This window comes from Bicyclus anynana, chromosome 13, assembly GCF_947172395.1.
Source record: "Bicyclus anynana chromosome 13, ilBicAnyn1.1, whole genome shotgun sequence".
Classification (NCBI taxonomy): Eukaryota; Metazoa; Arthropoda; class Insecta; order Lepidoptera; family Nymphalidae; genus Bicyclus; species Bicyclus anynana.
Genome location: NC_069095.1, coordinates 15,265,421 through 15,284,441, shown reverse-complemented (window position 1 = coordinate 15,284,441; position 19,021 = coordinate 15,265,421). Strand labels below are relative to the sequence as shown.

The 19,021-nt window shown below is 37.1% G+C and overlaps 1 protein-coding gene and 2 long non-coding RNA genes across 6 annotated transcripts in view; 1 reads left to right on the top strand and 2 right to left on the bottom strand.

Annotated features, from left to right (window-relative positions):
• The window catches only part of LOC112044159 (uncharacterized), a 232,269-nt gene that overhangs the window by 178,403 nt on the left and 34,845 nt on the right, over positions 1-19,021 (top strand). Inside the window, exon 1 of one of the 4 annotated variants that reach the window (XM_052884900.1) lies at positions 11,952-12,003. The exons of the other annotated variants lie outside the window; for them this stretch is intronic. The gene's annotated coding sequence lies outside the window, so the exon portion shown is untranslated. Of the gene's footprint in view, positions 1-11,951; positions 12,004-19,021 lie in introns of those variants that run through there. 4 annotated transcript variants of the gene reach the window in all.
• LOC128198620 (uncharacterized) lies at positions 2,513-6,418 on the bottom strand. Its single transcript, XR_008251349.1, has 2 exons — positions 5,455-6,418; positions 2,513-3,383 (listed from the first exon to the last, which is right to left on the bottom strand). It is a non-coding gene; the product is annotated as an uncharacterized LOC128198620 (long non-coding RNA).
• LOC128198617 (uncharacterized) lies at positions 9,740-11,814 on the bottom strand. The gene is made up of 2 exons (XR_008251346.1): positions 11,452-11,814; positions 9,740-10,682 (listed from the first exon to the last, which is right to left on the bottom strand). It is a non-coding gene; the product is annotated as an uncharacterized LOC128198617 (long non-coding RNA).

The window sequence follows — 19,021 nt, the reverse complement described above, 5'->3', positions numbered from 1 at the left end:
ATAATCTTTACTTATAATAAAACTGTTACTGTTAAAAAAATACTTTAAAATAATACTAAAAATAATATTATTCAAGATTTTTCAACAAAGGATTAAAAAGTGGTAAAAGTATTTTTTAATAATTTGTTCACGTTTTAAGTTATCTTTTTGTAAAATGATGACTGGACTTTTTATCTATAGTATAAAAATGAATCGCAATATGCGTTGGTAACTGCATAACTCAACAACGCCTGGACCAATTTAGCTAATTCATTTTTAAACTGTTCGTTGAAATTCTAGAATGGTTTTTACGGCGAGAAAAATTTGAATAATTGCCTGAAAAACCAAAAAAATAGTCCTTTTCTTTTTCCCATACAAATATTTTCTAACTAAAACGTAGTCAATTTGAGCTTTATTGTTATTGAATAAAGTTCATATGTATAATAATTAGAAAACGGGGCAGGAGTAGGGTAGGGGTAGTTAAAGGTTTACATCGAGTTACATGGGGACGAAGTCGCGGGCGTCCGCTAATTATATATAAAACAATAAAACATGTAAATATATTAACAGAAGGGGTGAAATAGGGGTTAAAAGTTTACATCGAGTTTCACGTGGTCACGCGGACGAAGTAGCGGGCGTCCGCTATCTTTAGTAATTTTAAATTGTTTTCAGCAACACTTAGATCCATAGATTAGACGTTGCTGCAATGAGCCTTCAGATCCTATTTTCAAATTCATAACCGTCGTGGTTATTTTCAATTTTGTTTTTTATTTGTTTGTTAAAATAATAGAATAAAGTCAGGTGACGATGTGGAATCTTGACAAAATCTAGTCCACAGGCAAATAATCGATATCAATCGATAACTATAAAGGTGGAAGTGCGTTTTAGGATCCTCGGCTCCGATGAGAACTGACTCCTCACACACGCAGAGGGCGATTGTCACCAGAACCAGAACGAGAAGCAGAATTTTCTTCATCTGAATAACAAATGAATCACCGTGGACACTTGGACCACGGATGGAGTCGCAGTGCTAAAAAGATCCGAATTATTTCAACGTGACTAGTTCCCACGGCGGGTGAAAGAGGGCTGACTCATTTTTTACCCCCGACGCAAAGACCGTCTGTCTGTCTATCAGTCTGTCTGCGGCACCATAGCTCCCGGACGGATGAAGTGATTTCAATTTAGCTTTTTTTTATAAAGGTGACTTACGAGCGAATGTTTTTAGAATTGTTTGATGAAAATCGGTTGAGCCGCTTAGAAGTTCTAGGGCTTGAAAGTGGGGAAGAACAACTGAATGTCTGCAAATATACTGGAGTAGAGAGTGTAATTAATAATTTCATGACCTTCGGGGTTTTTTCAAAATTTCAATTTTCACCATGTATTTTTGCTACCATTAAACGTGGTTGTTGTATACTTGTAAATATTTTTAAAATTGACTATTATCAAATAAATATTCTTTCTTACCTTTATCGTATAGTGTATAGTGTATAGTGTATAGTGTTAATTAATAAAAACCCAAATTACACTGTGGTTAACAAAACTGTCTTTATATACAGCTTAATGGGTATATTAATGAAATACATATTAAAACGCATTAAGTAGAGTATAGGCAAATCTAGATGTATGTTTACTCTTTTCGGGTACCTACCTTACATCCCTACAAGATCATTCGCGTGTCTGTCTTCCTGTCACAGTAAATTTTCTCCGAAGCTACTGAACGATTTAAGTTATTATTGTAATGTAACAGTACATGACATATTAGGACAATTTAAAATACATTTAAACTAAGTATATTTAATTTAAATTTATATTAAATAAAATAATTATAAGAAATTCACACCATTTAATTGTTCACCCAGAGACAAGGTACCCAATGCGCTGTCGTTATTACCCCTCTGGATGGCAAGGCTTAATCTTTGGGCCAAATAAGCGCCAGCTCTTGGGTCACCTGACGCATGGATCAATTTGTCAGACAGCATTGAAAAATTTTAACGATTCAAGTTGAAATTCTCTGAGACTATAATCTCACCTGATGGTAAGTGGTGATGCAATCTAAGATGGAAGCAGGCTAACTTGTAAGGAGAAGGATGAAAATCCAGACCCCTTGCGGTTTCTACACGACATCCTACCGGAACGCTAGTTCACTTGGCGGTACGTCTTTGTCGGTAGGGTGGTAACTAGCCACGGCCGAAGCCTCCCTCCCACCAGCCAGACCTGGACCAATTAATAAAAACCTCAATCGGCCCAGCCAGGGATCGAACCCAGGATCTCCGTCTTGTAAAACCACCGCGCATCCCACTGCGCCACGGAGGCCGTCAAAAGTCACAATTAATCTTCAAGAGCTGAAAAAAGCAGAACTGTTTGCACCTTTAAATAAATAGAATAAAAATAAATCTTTCTTCTATAACTATATAGTATATTCTATACCCTTTAGTCTTTATAGATAAGAGGAGTGAGCCAGGAGGGTTAACGCAACTCCCTTTAATGCTTTCAAAAGACTTGTGGGTAATGAAAACGGAAGAAAAACACAAAGTAAACCCATATTTTTTATTGAAAGTAAGTTCTTTGTTTTTTTGTTATTTTGAAATAAAGTAAACATCAAAATCAGAAAGAATAAATATCACAGATCGAACCGGCTTCAAATACCGTTGATAACGTAGTTCTGGACTAGATATCTAACGCAACAGATATATAGACGAGAGCGATAGATATATAGACTCGTACCTCATTTTGATAAAAGTTTGTCAGACCATGCTCCTGCAATAGATAAGTATGATGTAAACGGCAAGCAAGTATGATGTCATCAGGGTAATTTCGAAGGTAGCGGTTTTTAAGCGTCCACATCCTCAATTGTCTATGAGTAAAACGTAGGTAACTTTTGAAACTTTCTTCGAGATGTCATAAGGAATCGTGTCAGCCTCCAACAGTGACGTGCACTTCATAGATGTAAAATAGCACTGCCTACCTAGCATGAGATGAAGATGGATTTACCATTTTTTACGAGTTAAACAAGGTTGCTGGAAAGTTGAATGATTGGCGACTAGAGACTCAATTTCTACATACCGAAGAAAATATTAAAATTATACTTTAGACGGTTAAGGATCTGAACCCTGCATACCCGATACCTTCCAAAGTCACCACAGTTCTCCATAATTGGTTACCGTACTTATATGGTAGGAGCGTAGACTAACAAACTCTCAGCGTTCATAAAATGAAGTCCATCTGACTATTGCAGGCTTGCATTAATCTATTCTATCAATAATTAAAAAATCGGGCGGGCCTTCCGGTAACTTCGGCCACGATGTATACTGTTGGTCATCGGCAGAACGATATAGTTGCACATATCCAGCCATGCTCAGGGATGTCGCCGCCAGAACCAGCACGAAAAGTAGAACTTTCCTCATCTAAATAACAAAAGTGTCACATTAATTCTAAATATGAAAGAAAGAAAAATATTTTTTATTTGGTCAGTAAAAGCTTAAAACTAATCTTTATTATTTGCGCACTGACCAAATAAAGGTCTCCCACTCAGCATAAAGCTGCAGCGCTGGTTTTCAGGAAAGCTTTTAAAAGGGTGACATCACAGGCGTAAACAACAGTATAGAGCCGTGATAGCCCAGTGGATATGACCTCTGCCTCCGATTCCGGAGGGTGTGGGTTCGAATCCGGTCCGGGGCATGCACCTCCAACTTTTCAGTTGTGTGCATTTTAAGAAATTAAATATCACGTGTCTCAATCGGTGAAGGAAAACATCGTGAGGAAACCTGCATATCACAGAATTATCCTAATTCTCTGCGTGTGTGAAGTCTGCCAATCCGCATTGGGCCAGCGTGGTGGACTATTGGCCTAACCCCTCTCATTCTGAGAGGAGACTCGAGCTCAGCAGTGAGCCGAATATGGGTTGATGACGACGACCTATCTATAACTACATATTATAAAAAATATATCGTCCGAATCGACGATCATTGGTAAAGTGCCCAGATGGCTGACAGTATTGCCACGTTGTATGGCAATACTAATTCTTTGGCCTAAATATAGGCCAGCCTTCTGGTCACGGGAGGCGTCGATTAAACGCTTTGCAATTTCTTTGAAAAGAAAGCGTGTACTCGGACCCCACGGTCCTAGTTTTTCGAGCGCAAACGTTTCAAATATGTAATGAAAACAAAATAAAAAAAAATAGAAAAAAAAGACTTTAAATAAATGATCCCCGAGCAAGAGGGGCTGCGGGCTCCTGTTAGTGCTTCCGCTACCGATGGTATAGTGCGCCGCATGAGATGGTCTCGTCCACTCAATGAGATTCATGCGTGCCTACTATGGGGTGGATGAGCGGGAATTAACCTTATTGCGCCGGTCATGGATGTTGAATTCTTGAGACATTGCGCATTGTGAAGAGGTTCCTCACTGTGGAGCCCTGACCACCGGTTGCTTGGGCAAATATTCTAACAGTATTTTGTATTATATTTTGCATTTTATTCACATTGATAAAAATAAAAATGAAAAAAACAAAAATAAATGAAAGATAAATATAAATGATCCTTAAACCAGGAATAGTTTTGGCAATGCCCTCCTTTTTTTAACGGGAAAATCCTCATTGGATACCTTCCCGCAACGGGGAGGCAAGAAGGTTATGTCGGACTTAAACCGACTCAAACCCCACGGTGTTCCGACTCGCCGTTTGACGACTGAGCCACGGGAACATTTTAAAAACTACCGCAACCCTGCCAGCGGCACTCGTAATCAAGCTCGCCCTTTTAACAACTCGAGGATTTACGTCCAGTGGGCGACTATTTCCTCGTATCTATCACCCAGAGGTCCCCATCAAAGAGGCAAATGGTGGTCGTGAGTGAGCCGCCTTCATCCTACTGGTCTACGGCGGATAGGATGACTCCAAGTCGACCTCTCTCAACCTTTCCGCCGCCTCTTTTTGTGACATCACAACCTCACAGAAGGAGACCGCAGCTTTCCGAAATTTGTCATTATTCGTCATTGGCTCAAAATCAGTAGGTACAATGCTACATTGTTGCTGTTTTATTCAGCCAAAAAATAAAGCAGCGGTTCCTATGTTGGAAGAGAAGTAACCTCTCAAACATTTAATTTTCTTTGCATTTTTGAATAGTTATTTCCTCCCTATTGAAAATATAGCAGATTTTAGTTAACCCCATATCTTGCAGAAAAAACAGTCTGTTGAAATATGACGATGGAATGCGCGTCAGCTGGTCATATGAAGTTGTGAAAAATTAAACATTCTCTGATTTCTTCTCGATTGAAAATCTATCAAACTAAAGTCGACTTACGAGCGTGAAGAAAAAATAGTCAGCTAATTATTAAATGGTAAATAGAGGTTAGTCAGGTAGTCAAAAAGTACAAAACGTAAAAATTCATTCAGTGATTTCTTCTTATTTGTCAGAATCGTGTAGGTCTGATTTTCAACGAATAATATAACGATGATGATTTTCAACGAATAACTGTTCTTACCTTTATAGTGGTTTTGTTTGTGTTGAATGTTATTGAAAACTTACGTTGCACTGTTATTAACTCAACATAGTCTTTATATGTATAGTCGTATGTACAGCTTAATTGGATTCATAAAATATAAATTAATGTACACACACAAACATTGACTTAATACTTATGTTCTGACAAATTAAGGTTAATTAAACCTTACCTACCGAATGGTTTCTCAAATGCTTATAGCTATTTTTAGCAGACTCAGAGGTGATTAAAAAAATAAGAAAACTAATGTCGAACAAAAGTTATGATTCACAACATTTGTCAGGACAACTTAATTAACAAATCATACTGTAACCAAAATAAGACCCTAGAATGGCAGAGAATGACCTTGAGTGAAGTCACGCACTTGTGGTTGTTGTGTGTAGGGTTAAAGATCCTTTGACTGTTAACAAACACTCCTCTTTTCCACTCAAGTCACTCTCCCCGCCTATCCCAAGTAACCCATAAAGAATTACAAAACATGAGATGTGGACGGCTCGAACGCCACGAGTACACTGAAGCCGTCCGTACCATAAGTCGTTGCAACGCGGCGATAACACTACATTTTAAACATAATCAAGCTTGTTAAACTTTTTATCTGTCTGCTTGTCTGTGTATACCGCTTTAAATGGGACTGGTAGACAGAGGAGGTCATTGAGCAGCGTATAGGCTATTTTCCCGGAAAAATACATAGTTCCCGAGGGATTTGTACAAAAAATAATTTCACGTGGACGACACGTGCGCCCGCTAATTATAATATATACTCGTTCGTATCAGTCCTAGTTATCTTAATGTATAATATATGATTCTTACAATATTGTGATGACAGATGTAATTATAAAAACTCATATATAAAACAACTTCGAAGAACCAAAACCAAACCCACAAAGACACCCACAAGAACCAAACGAATAATAAATTTATTCATACCTGAGACGGAACAACTAGTACAAAGGTAAGAAATCTTATCTTATAGTTGAAATTCTGTTACCCTTCCCTCACAGCAGAAGTTTTTATAGTTCAATTAATTGCATTATCATTAACGGTTTTTTAACGGTTAACTATAAGACCAGGCTTTTTATAGGATATACATAACGATCATCAATAATGATTCCGGCCTTAGTTTCATATATCCTACTAGTCATATATCCTAGTAGTTCCCGTTCCCGTGAAAATACAGGGATAAAAAATAGCCTATGAAATTCACAAATAACGTGACTTTTTAGTGATATAAGAATTTTCAAAATCGTTTCAGTAGATACAGAGATCTCTTACAATACGAAAATCTTTATCTCTCTATAATTTTAGTATAGAAGTATACACTGGAGGATACCCGTGACTTCTTCCGCATGTAGGTAATTTAGCTTTTTATAAACTCCGCAAAAACCATAGTCTCCCAGTGATAGTTTCATTGAAATCCAAAAATTATCCCGGACAAAATTTCTTTCTAATTGAGTTTAACTAAAACACCTGAAAAACACAATTACTATGAAGTCTACAGGCTGAAACTTTATTTTGTTGCCTATTCAATATTTTGTTGCCTATTCAATATTTTGTTGCCTATTCAATATTTTGTTGCCTATTCAATATTTTGGTCTTTATTTTCAACCTATTAAAATAAACATCAAATCAAATGACAAATTGTCATCTACCTACTGTGTGATATCCACCAGTACGCACAGGATGACATTTTTTACAAAAAATCTCAATTTCGTATATGTCAACTAGCATACGTCAAAGATAGTGAATAAGCCTACTAGTAGCTAGGGACGGTTCTTACGATTTGATGAAAGTTCCCCTCGGGAACTCGGGGGTTCCTCTCCAGGATCCCATCATCAGATCCTGACATGATTACTATGGGACCAATTGGAAAGCATTCTTCCCTTCTCAAACGAAAATAGAATTTTACTAATCGGATCAGGTGTCTTCGAGTAATCGGTAAACATACATAAAAAAAAGATTCCGACGAATTGATAACCTTATTTGAAGTAGGTTAAAAACAGAAGATAGTAGTATGGGCCTGTAGTATGGGCCTGTAGTATGGGCCGTTGAAAGTTTATTCAGTAGTTGTATTAAAACAGAAAATGTTAAATATTAATGAAACTTCTTTTATTTTCCTCCTTCCTTCTTTTTTTTAAGTTGTAAGAGCGATGTAAGGTACAATATTTCTCGTATCTCCAAACACTTTACATTTTAATTATTAGTTTAATTATATTTTTCTTTTATTATTAGATGACGAAAGCTATGCTACTAGCGCTGTTGCTAATGGCAGCCACGCTCAGTTTCGCTGCGGAGCAGTATGTTATTGAGGGACCTGAAGATGACGACGAGAAGGAACCGACTCTCATGATTGACCCAACCCCTCCATCCTTCGACGTATTCCCCAACTATGGTGACTGGGGCCTACATGATCCGATCAATCCTATGTTTATCCCTACTCCACCGCCCTACTTACCAACTCAACGGCCCTCAGACTCTGATCATGAGTATCACAAGTATACTTCACTACCTTATTATAGGAATGGAGCGCCAATGGGTGTATTAAAATAAATAAAAAGTACGCATTTACGCATTTTTATCGTTTATTTCAATGTGTTACAACCTCAGACCAACTATTGTATAGGACCTGCCTCTCTAGGTGCTACTTTTCTGTCAAAGTGTATGATCAATGATCTAATGCGATTATAAAAGTTGTCTCTATAGAATCGATGTTAAATATTTGTAATCGTGTTCGTCGGTTAAAGAGCTCCGTAAAACACCTTTTTGTGTAGTCAAATGGTGTAAAAATGGACAAAAACTTCTAATTTAGTATAAGATATATACCAAATCTAAGCTCGTTTTCCTCAGCAAATGACAGATTTGTGACTAAGACAGACAATTTTTTGTGACTAAGAGTCCTATACAGGTCCTTCTATATTGGTCTGAGGTTACAACAGTCATTTTGGTACTAATTTTACATTGCGGCTACAATGTTAAGGGTCAAGTTTTAATTTTGGTTGTTAGCCGCTTCCCTATTATGAGCTGTAGAAAGTAGAACGAGTTCCACCTTTCTCCTTTATATAAATAAAATAAAAATAAATTTAAACTCTTTATAGATAGGAGTGAGCCAGGAGGGTTAACCCAACTCCCTTTAATGCTTTCAAAAGACTTGTGGGTAAAGAAAACGGAAGAAAAACACAAAATAAACCCGTATTTTTACACGCTTATATTTGCTTCACTTTTAACTATGTACCTACTCGTATGTAAGAAAATCAAATCTTGGAATCTCAATTTGACCCACTTCCCGGTCTTTGTGTAGGATGAAATTTTGCACTCGCTCTGAGTTCTGATGACAATACATGACTAGCTAAGAAACGTCATTACAAATCCAATATGCCGGATTGGCTGTTTGAAATCCTCCCCCATGATATGGATATCAAATGAAAGGGTTTGCTGTCAGGAATACGAAAAAAATACATACTCACGTGATTTAAATTCTGTGTTTGTAATTTTTAGTGCTTGTATGCTTTTTAGTTTTTTAACCCTTATTGCATGAATTATAAAGGAGATGGAAATAATAAATGTTATTTTAGAAAATAGTATACGAAGCTATGTATGGCTTCGTATGCAGTCTTGTCGAACAATATCTGTTCATGAATGGCTTCGTAAGCATTTAGTCCAAAATGAATTTAGTTTAACGATTGGTTGGTATTCAGATTTAAAGTCTAAAGAATGATCGTCATCACTCAAAAAGGCATCACCAGGAATAAAGTTCTTATGCTTAGATGATCCATAAAAGCAAGAAGAATAAAATCTAGTATCTGTAGGGAAAATGAAACCAGCTTGAATGCATACGAAGCCATATATGACCAATAAAAACCGTACTCTAAAAACTAAAGAAAACCGTTAAAAGTGAAGAAAGCACATTCATTTTTATTCATAATTATTAAAACAGCTTCTCTGAAAAAAATCAGATTTTAACTAAACGCTTTAATGTATTTTTTTCAATTATAAAATTCACTATTCTTAAAGCCACTTAAACTTTTGACCACGCAGTACAAATACTGAAATAAATTGACAACTAAGTTTTGACGTAGATTAACAAAAATACATACGATTACACGAATAAATAAATAATTCGGATGTGAAGGTAGATTATTAAAAATCTGATTTTAATATACAGAAAAAAAATCATAAAGTATCGAAACCATGTGTGGCTTCGTATGCGGTAAGGGGTTAAACTATTTATTTTAAACTGGGTGTCTTCACCTTTATTTAATAATAATAATAATTATTATTTTTATATTCTTTATTATCTTGAAATATAATAACATAAGAATCAGACATAATATTGAATAGATACTGCAGATCGAGGTGATGTAGTTCTTGACTTGATATATTAGGCGTGCCTGCGATAGCCGGACATACTTCATTTTACGAAGGTGGTAGTTTGACAGCATAAACTACTGCTTATTGCCATAGGTAAGTACCGCAGACCACTAAAGAGTTAGTATTGGGGTAGCTTTCGAAGGTATCATGTTCAAGGGTCCAGATCTTCAACTACGTATATGTGCAAAACGTAGGTTACTTTTCGATATTTTCTTCGAGATATCATAAAGAATCATGTCAACTACCAGCCGTGGCGTGCGCTTCACAGATGCAAAAATGCACTGCTTATCTTTTTTTTTTTTGGATTTTCCATTCTTTTACAAATTTTACGTATAGTCGAAAGCGTTGTGCACGCCACTAGTCACCAGACACAGATCTTTAAAATTATTTTTTGTAGAATTGCCGCGAAGCTAAATGACTGGCGACTGGACATGGCTATTGGACACGATTTCTCATATTATAACGAAGAAAATATATATATAAAAAAAAATACATTTTATAATTGGAAGGTTGTGGATCTAGACCCTATGAGTAGATATCCGATACCTTCCAAAGCCACCACAGTCTTCCGTACTTACCTATGATATGAGCGTAGACTGACAAACTCTCAGCGCTCATAAAAAGAGGTCGGTCTGACTATTGCAGGCATAGTAATAATATTATCAATAACTATCATCGTTGAAAGGGGGCGGGTTGAAGTCTACAGCGCGTTTCTGTACCTTCGGCCACGAGAGAAACTCGACATCTTCCTGTTCATCATATGCGTGACGATATGGTTGCGCATATCCAGCCATGCACAGGGATATCGCCACCAGAACCAGCACGAAGAGTAGAACTTTCCTCATCTGAATAACAAAAGTGTCACATTAATTCCGAATAAAGAAAGAAAAATATTTTTTTTTTGGTCAATAAAAACTTAAAACTATTTTATATTATAAAAAAATTTAAATAGATAGCGCACTGATTAAATAAAGGTCTTCCTTTCTCTCTCAGCACGGCTATTCTCTAACGATGTTTAGTATAAAGGTAGCATTCCGATCTTGGCGACCGCGACCGGGTCGCACGACCCACTGCTTAGTATGAATTTATACGGAGCACTAAACAAAGGCGGTCGCGCGACGCGGTCTCGGGCTTTGTTTAGTGCCCCATATAAATTCACACTAAGTAGTGGCACGACCCGGTCGCGGTCGCAGGTCGCAGTCGCGGTCACCAAGATCGGAATGCTACCTTTACTCGCAAGTGTGAGTTTCGAATTTACCGCTATCTTTCTTTCTTAGCTTCTCTCATTCTATAGTATCGTGTTAAATAGAGAGAGATAGAGGTAAATTCGAATGTCACATTTGTAAGATAGAAAAATATCGTTACAGAATACCTAGCCTAGCAGGACTCCATATAAAGCTGCAGCTAGCTGCAGCGCTGGTCTTTAGTGGATGCCTATAGAAGGAAGACATCACGGGCGCAAAGACAGATATTAAAAAAAAATATCTGTCAGCCGACTGTTAAATGGCAGACTTTAGGTAAAAAATAATTCAGTGTTTTTTTCATAATGTCAGAGTGGTGTAGTAGCCAGTAGTTCTTATACATTTTCAACAAATAATATCAAATTATTCTTACCTTTATCGTAGCTTTGTATTGTGTAGTATGTTTTTAATAAAAATTTTGGTTGCATTTTGTTAAACACAGGTCTTTATATATGTACAGCTTAATTGCGTTCATAAAATATAGATTAATTTACACACACAAACATTGATTTAATAGTTATGTTTTGACACATTAAGGTACTTATCTAACTATACACAATCAAAGTTATAATTTTCGTCTGTCTGCTTGTCTGTGTGTCCGGGCTAATCTGTACCGATTTGAATGGGATAGATATAGGAGGTTATTGAGCAATATACTAGGTATACTTTCCAAGAAAAATACACTGTTCCCGATGGATTTGTGAAAAAAATAATTTAACGTGGAAAACAGGGGCACCCATTAGTTAAAACACATATACATATATACTCGTATATAACAGTCCTACTTATCTTAATGTATAATTTATGGTTCCTAAAATATTGTGATGACAGGTGTAATTATAAAAATTTGTATATAAAGCAACTTTGAAGAACCACTCTTAAACAAATAATAAATTTTAACTGAGACAGAACAACTAGTACGAAGGTAAGAAATCTTATCTGCCAGTTGAAATTCTGTTACCCTTCCCTTACAGCAAAAGTTTTAAAAAATCAATTAATTGCATTATCAATAACAGCCCATTTTAACGGTTAACTATAACACCAGGCTTTTTATAGGATACATAATGATCACTAATAGTGTTAGCTTCATAAGAGTATATCCTACTAGTCGACGACCCGTGGTTTCAAAAAAAAATCAACCGACTTAAAATTAATTAGGGCTATGAACAAAAATATTACCTTAGATACATAGATAGGTGTCAAAGAATATTACACTGTTAGATATGCCACTAGTGCGTTGAAACCACAGATATAAGAGGAAACTAGATTTATAAAGTGTCAATTCTTTGTATTGAAACCAGCGTACCCAGGGGCGTGGCCTAAATGGCTGTTTAATATTTAGTGAAAAATTAAATATGTCACCCTTACTTTAGAGTTGAGTATTATTTATTCCTTTTGTCACAGAACAAAACAAGACTGCTAGTACATGCGCGGACACGCTTGCGATGTTCCGCACACCCGGGTGTACGCGGGCCACGCCCCCTTGCTACTTCTATTGCTAAAGCGTTAGCTTTTAGCGTTGTCTGTTCTGTGGTTGAAACCACAGATTTAAGAGTCAATTCTTTGTATTGAAACCAGCGTACCTAGGGGCGTGGCCTAAATGGCTGTTTAATATTTAGTGAAAAATTAAATATGTCACCCGTACTTTAGAGTTGAGTATTATTTATTCCTTTTGTCACAGAACAAAACAAGACTGCTAGTACATGCGCGGACACGCTTGCGATGTTCCGCACACCCGGGTGTACGCAAGCCACGCCCCCTTGTTCAAATGTAAAAACAATGTGTACTTATCTAAATGCATGCACATAAAATTATGCATGTGTGCGTTCAGTAGAGTAGCTAAATTCGGATCACTTTTTGCGATGATTTTGTAGGCACGTAACATGTCGATATGAACACCTAAGTTTAAATTCCTTAGGACCACTATCAGTACGCCTAACATGCGACTAATGACATATTATATCGTGGTCGGTTGGTCGCATGTTACCGCCACAGATTTCAATGATAATGAACGGGACCGAGCCGTGATAGCCCAGTGGATTTGACCTCTGCGTCCGATTCCGGAGGCTGTGGGTTCAATGACATGCACCTCCAACTTTTCAGTTGTGAGCATTTTAAGAAATTTAATATCGCGTTTCTCAAACGGTGAAGGAAAAACATCGTGAGGAAATCTGCATACCAGAGAATTTTCTTAATTCTCTGTGTGTGTGAAGTCTGCCAACCCGCATTGGGCCAGCGTGGCCCAAATTAAGTTCAAAGCAAGGGGTGTAACGCCACCAACTTCCCAACTCTGGCCTGAGCATTTTTGAAAAAAAAATCAGTAATAATTTACCCGACCCCAGGCAAGCTTCAACCTATACCTCATCATTGCTTGATTTGATGATTGAGGTCAAGCGCAAGCTTATTAAGAATAAAAAAAAAAGAAGAAAAAACCAGTACTGGAACAAAGGACGACGTGATCAGAGTGCCCAGTGGGAATGTTTAATATATTCATACTGTGACGATCACGTAAACGTAAAAGCGAATTTCGAAGAAATTGAAACAGTTATGCATTAGTGTCATTAGATGGCGCTGTTTCAATTCCTTAAAAAATCGAGTTTAAGTTTACGCGATCGTCACAGTATGAAAACATTGAAAACTTACACAGGCACTCAGGTAACCTCATAGGTTAACCATTGGACTTACGAAGTAGTTACGAGTATTTATCTGACTATTTAGCCTATTTATCTGACTCAAAGGATATTTGGGTATTGTTGGTAGTCGTTTGTTGAGTGATCGGCTTTACCCCGCAGTGACCACGGAACGGTCAGAAGTAGGTATCAAGTTGATTTGTTGCCGACATATTTCACTCTGAACTCCGCTGTTTATTGATTTTAGTGGCTTACGAAAATATATTGCGAGCCCTTGGATGAGGGGTAGGTATATTGTGATAGATTTATCAAAATGAATCTAAAGTTAACGAACAACGAGTACGTTACGAGTACTTAGATAGGTATTTGTAATTACACTCATAATCAAGCCAGACCGAAACACAGTAACGGTACAAAAAATTTTGATTTTTTGTTTTCCAAAAAAATATTTGCCATTTATTTTTATTCTTTCCTATTGATTGGAAAAACAGTGTTAATGTGGGCAGTGGCAGTCTGGGTTTCAAATAGGATAGACACTGTGCGTCTTAATAATGAGTTTTTAGGTTAGGCTAAGCATTTTTTGCATTCAGGAAGAGTACGCTACTGGGTGTGGAAAGGACAATAGTCCAGCGGGGACTTATCACTAGGTAATGAATCCCATCCTTTAACAGTGGATCTTTTGAGGCTTTTTTTCGCCAAACGTGTGGGGTCACTTGATGTTAAGTAATTGCCGTCCATTGTCAACACAGTAGCCATTGCTAATGCGTTGCCTTTGAGGTATTTGTTCATCCACCCCTGATGTAACTCTTCATACAACTGTGTGCAAACACAGTGTAGTTATGTTGGAAAAACAAATGAGATGATTGTTGTATTGTTGCATTTTGCCCAAGCTAGGTGAATGAAAAATTTGGAAAACTGCTCAACTTCAACTCAGCTTCAACTACTCAGCTTCAACTCAGTATAAGTCGACAATCTATACTAATATTATAAAGAGGTAAAGTTTGTAAGTTTGTAAGTTTGCCACATTTTTTAAATGGGGTAATCTTGGGAACTACTGGTCCGATTTCAAAAATTCTTTCACCAGTAGAATGCTACATTATCGGGGAGTGTATTTTATATTAGTATGATATATATTCGCCGAGTTAACACAGTTTTTGTCATACAGGTCGAACCGAAAATCCTCCTTATTCGCATGCGCTGCCTTAACCATTGTGTAAAATTAAAATAAATGTATGGAGGCTTTTTGAACCTTTAAAAGTTCTACAAAAAAGTCCGCAACACCATATATCTATCTTCTATATATTAGCAGATATAGTACCTTTTGTGTTTAAAAAATTATAAATTTTATATACTTAGGTTTGCGTCATTATTTATGCTACTTAACTTAAATTCTTATCAAAATAAATTATTTAATAATCACAAGGATATTATGGAGATAAGATTTGCCCTTTATAGTATGTTAATTAGTTAAATAGTTTCGGAGATAATACAAAATTTCTAAAAGACGCAGAAATTCCGTTACATGACGCCCCGTGCTTTCAATTACGTAGTTCCCGTTCCTTTGTGAATATGGGAATCAAACATAGCCTATGACACTCGCAAATAACGTAGTTTTCTATTGGTAAAACAATCTTTCAAATCGGTCCAGTAGATCCAAAGATTATAATTTTGGCATAAAAATCTCTATTTTTCTTTGTCATCGCACCACGCTCATAGGGCTGGACCGATTTTGCTAAGGGTAGGGGTAAGGTAGGGAAGGTATAGGGCAGGGTAGGGTACAGGTAGGGTAGGGGTTGTGTAAGGGTAGGGTAGGGGTAAAGGTAGGGTAGGGGTAGGGTGGGGTAGGGCAGGGTAGGGGAGTGTATGCCTAGGTTAGGGGTAGGGTAGGGGTAGGGCCTACCCCTATCCTAGGGGTAGGGAAAGGGAAGATTATGGGTAGGGTAGGGTACGGGTAGGGTAGGGGTAGGATACAGTTAGGGTACGGGTAGGGTAGGAGTAGGGTAGAGGTTGGAGATCGATACTGAAGCCTATTTTCTATTTTTTGTCTGTCTGTTTGCCTTTTTTTTGACCGGGCATCACGCTGAAACTACAGAATGAATTCAAATGATACTTAAGACGATTTGAGACCATAATACGTACAAGGATAATAGGATACTTTTTGTCGCGAAAACGAAATCAGAAATGGGTGAAGTAGGGGTAGAAAGTTTGTACGGAAAGTCCTTAATTTTTCTATTTATCTAGGTATTTGTAAATTTTCTAGGTACATTTGTAAATGTAAAATGATAAGTGGACTATTTATTAGGTATAAGTTATAAAACTTGCAAAATAGAATGTGAAATAGGGGTTGAAAGTTGACATCGATTTTTACGCGGACGAAGTCGCGGGCGTCCGCTAGTTTATGTATATTTCGGATTGGCATACGTGGTGGACTAAGCTAACGCCTCTTATTTTAAGAGTAACGAGTATCCTCTCAAAATGGGAGGCGTTCGACTAATAGTTCTCCTGACGTCTGCCTGACTAATAGTAACGGGGCGTTGGGTTCAACAGTGAGCTGACCATGGGTTGTTAAAAACGCATGCTAGGTCTACTGTTGGGGATCGACCCACACTGCGCGTCGGCTTTTTGTACAAGATATTGATCGTAATGACATTTAAAACTACGTCACTTCTATGACGTCATTGTTAGCTGACGTCACTCACCAACAGTTTGCGTGCCCACCCGTTCGTATTTCACCCTCCACTCGTCGCATAGAGCTGATGCGATTGAGCACTGTTCATTTAGATCGAATCGTCACAATTCCGTTACGAATTTTCATTCCTATTCAACACCGTTTTGATTTGAAAATGTTTTGTATAACTTGAAATGGATTAATTTGTACGAGTAGCATGGGCTTTGTGCTATTTTGGTAATTCAATTTTGACTAATGGAAATTAAATTTTGGAATTCATTTCCATAACACAAAGTAACTGGTCTATACTAAAGGCTTAATTATGAATGTTTGTTGGTATAATCCCGATTAATTTCAAATCCCTCCTGGATTCGTACTCGTAGCTTGTTAACGTAGCGTAAAGTTTTTTAGATATAATCTTTATTGCCCTCAAACAGTACCTATATATTTAAACTGTGGGCAACATCCCAAAAATTCTGGATGAAACCGCATGGCGTCAGCTAGTAGTTGATAATTGTTATTGATAAAAACTGTGACGGCTCAACGTGCTTTTCGAGACATAGTTGTAAATAACAAGCCTAATTGAAATACCTAAATGAATTTTGACTTGGACTTTGAAAGAAATAACCCAAAACTCGATCCAGGGACCTCATATTCCAAAGGCGTTGAGGCTACTACACAGTCGTTGAGGCTACACTCGCCTAGCAATTTGTCAAACGGGAGGCATGTTTATTCCCTATACATGAAATGGACATTAGCTGGACGGCCATTAAATTGACGATTATGTCAATTATTAACAGTTTAGTGCAAATTTACTGACAGGCTTAGGCCATTAACATTGATGCTATTAGTTTGGCATGCGTTAATATTTGCATGCTTTCAATTTCGTGTGATATACGCATGTTTTAGATTGATATTACAAATATCTGAAAAGGAAAAATTTTATTGTTTGTTTGCATTGAATATGCTCTGAAACTACTGAACCGATTTGAAAAATTCTTTCACTGTTGTAAAGCTACACTATACACGAGCGCTATAGTCTATATTTTATCTCCGTACTCTTACGGGAACGGGAACCACGCGGGCGAAACCGCGCGGCGTCTGCTAGTAGATATATTATAAACCTCAGTGGTTCGACAGTTAAAGGGTTGAAACTTAACACAAAGAGTTTATGTGTTCGATCACCATCCGTTAGAGTATTAGAAAAGAAAGAAAAAAAATCTTGACACATGAAAAAATAATGACCACATTGTTCATGCCATAAAAGACCACATATCACATACGATCACATACGACCATTTTACCACGTGGAAATTGGAATGGAAAGAAGATCTAAAACTCTTTAATTCTTCAGCTATCCAACAGTATTTTCTGCTTTCCGTAAATGTATTCTATTGTAGTTAAATTTTTGATGGAGATGATAGTCTAGGTAGCTGCAACAGCAATCTGAATCCCCCGATTTTTTACATTAGTTTTTTGAATTAATATCCACTGTGGAAGCAATTTCAAAGACGTATTCACGTCAATAATTTTAAGAGGATAATTAAAGAATACTTAATTGAAATAACGATGGCTTTTCATCATCATCATATCAGCCGATGGACGTCCACTGCAGGACATAGGACTTTGTAGAGACTTCCCAACATCACGATTCGAAGGCACGAATTCTACCATTTAGTAAGTAATATTTCATGAGTGAAATATTGTGCCGCACTCCACATGTACAAACAAAGGCGTAATTCAGGCTAATTCATACGCCTGTCACTTGTCCGGCGAACAATGGCGCCCTTGAAGGTTGAAGGATGGTGACGAAGGTGTGGGATGTCGACCGTTGTCCGGGCCTTGCAGGATCAACCTCACGAAGCGTGAATACTTGTACAGTACCTACCTTTGTCAGAACTTACTAAGACAATCTGTGGACAAGACTTTATATCTAAAAGTTTAACTACCATTTACCTGGCTATATTTATATTTATGATACAAAATTACTAAAAAGCGATACCCGGCTACATAAAAAAATTGGTCAAAAAACGATGTAACAAAATGAGATACATGGGCCAAAAATGGTCAAGGTTACTTTATTAAAACACACAACTAATATTCTTTAAAAATAATATGGGTGGTACGAAATTTAGTTGTTCGTAAGTAGGTAGGTGATCTTATATACAAGCTCACGATGCGTGGACACTTTTAGGTATAGATAGAACCTTTATTACAACCTACTAAAGCAACTACGTTTACATCATTACATTAATGTTACGATTAGCTTATACATTAGTATTACATATTATTTCTAGATAAATGAACTCTATCAAAATAAATAATATTATAATTTTTCAATTCGATTTAGTATGAGATTAGGGTTTAACCAAATAAACAAACAAACTCTTCAGCTTTAATATATCACCCTAGATAGTAAGCCAAGCTTGTTATTTTGTTCTATAACCCGAAAATCCTGAAGACATTTACTCCATCTAATAGTGTCCCCATCTCAAAGGTCCAATCGACCCTCCATCGCCTCATAATATAGTGTAAATAGTGTAGTCGGAATGTTCAACAAGAGACGTTTCCCGGGTCAATCGACTACAATACAATTGGCTTTGGGATAACGGAAGGTCAGGTTTGTCTTTGTGAAGTTAAAGTTT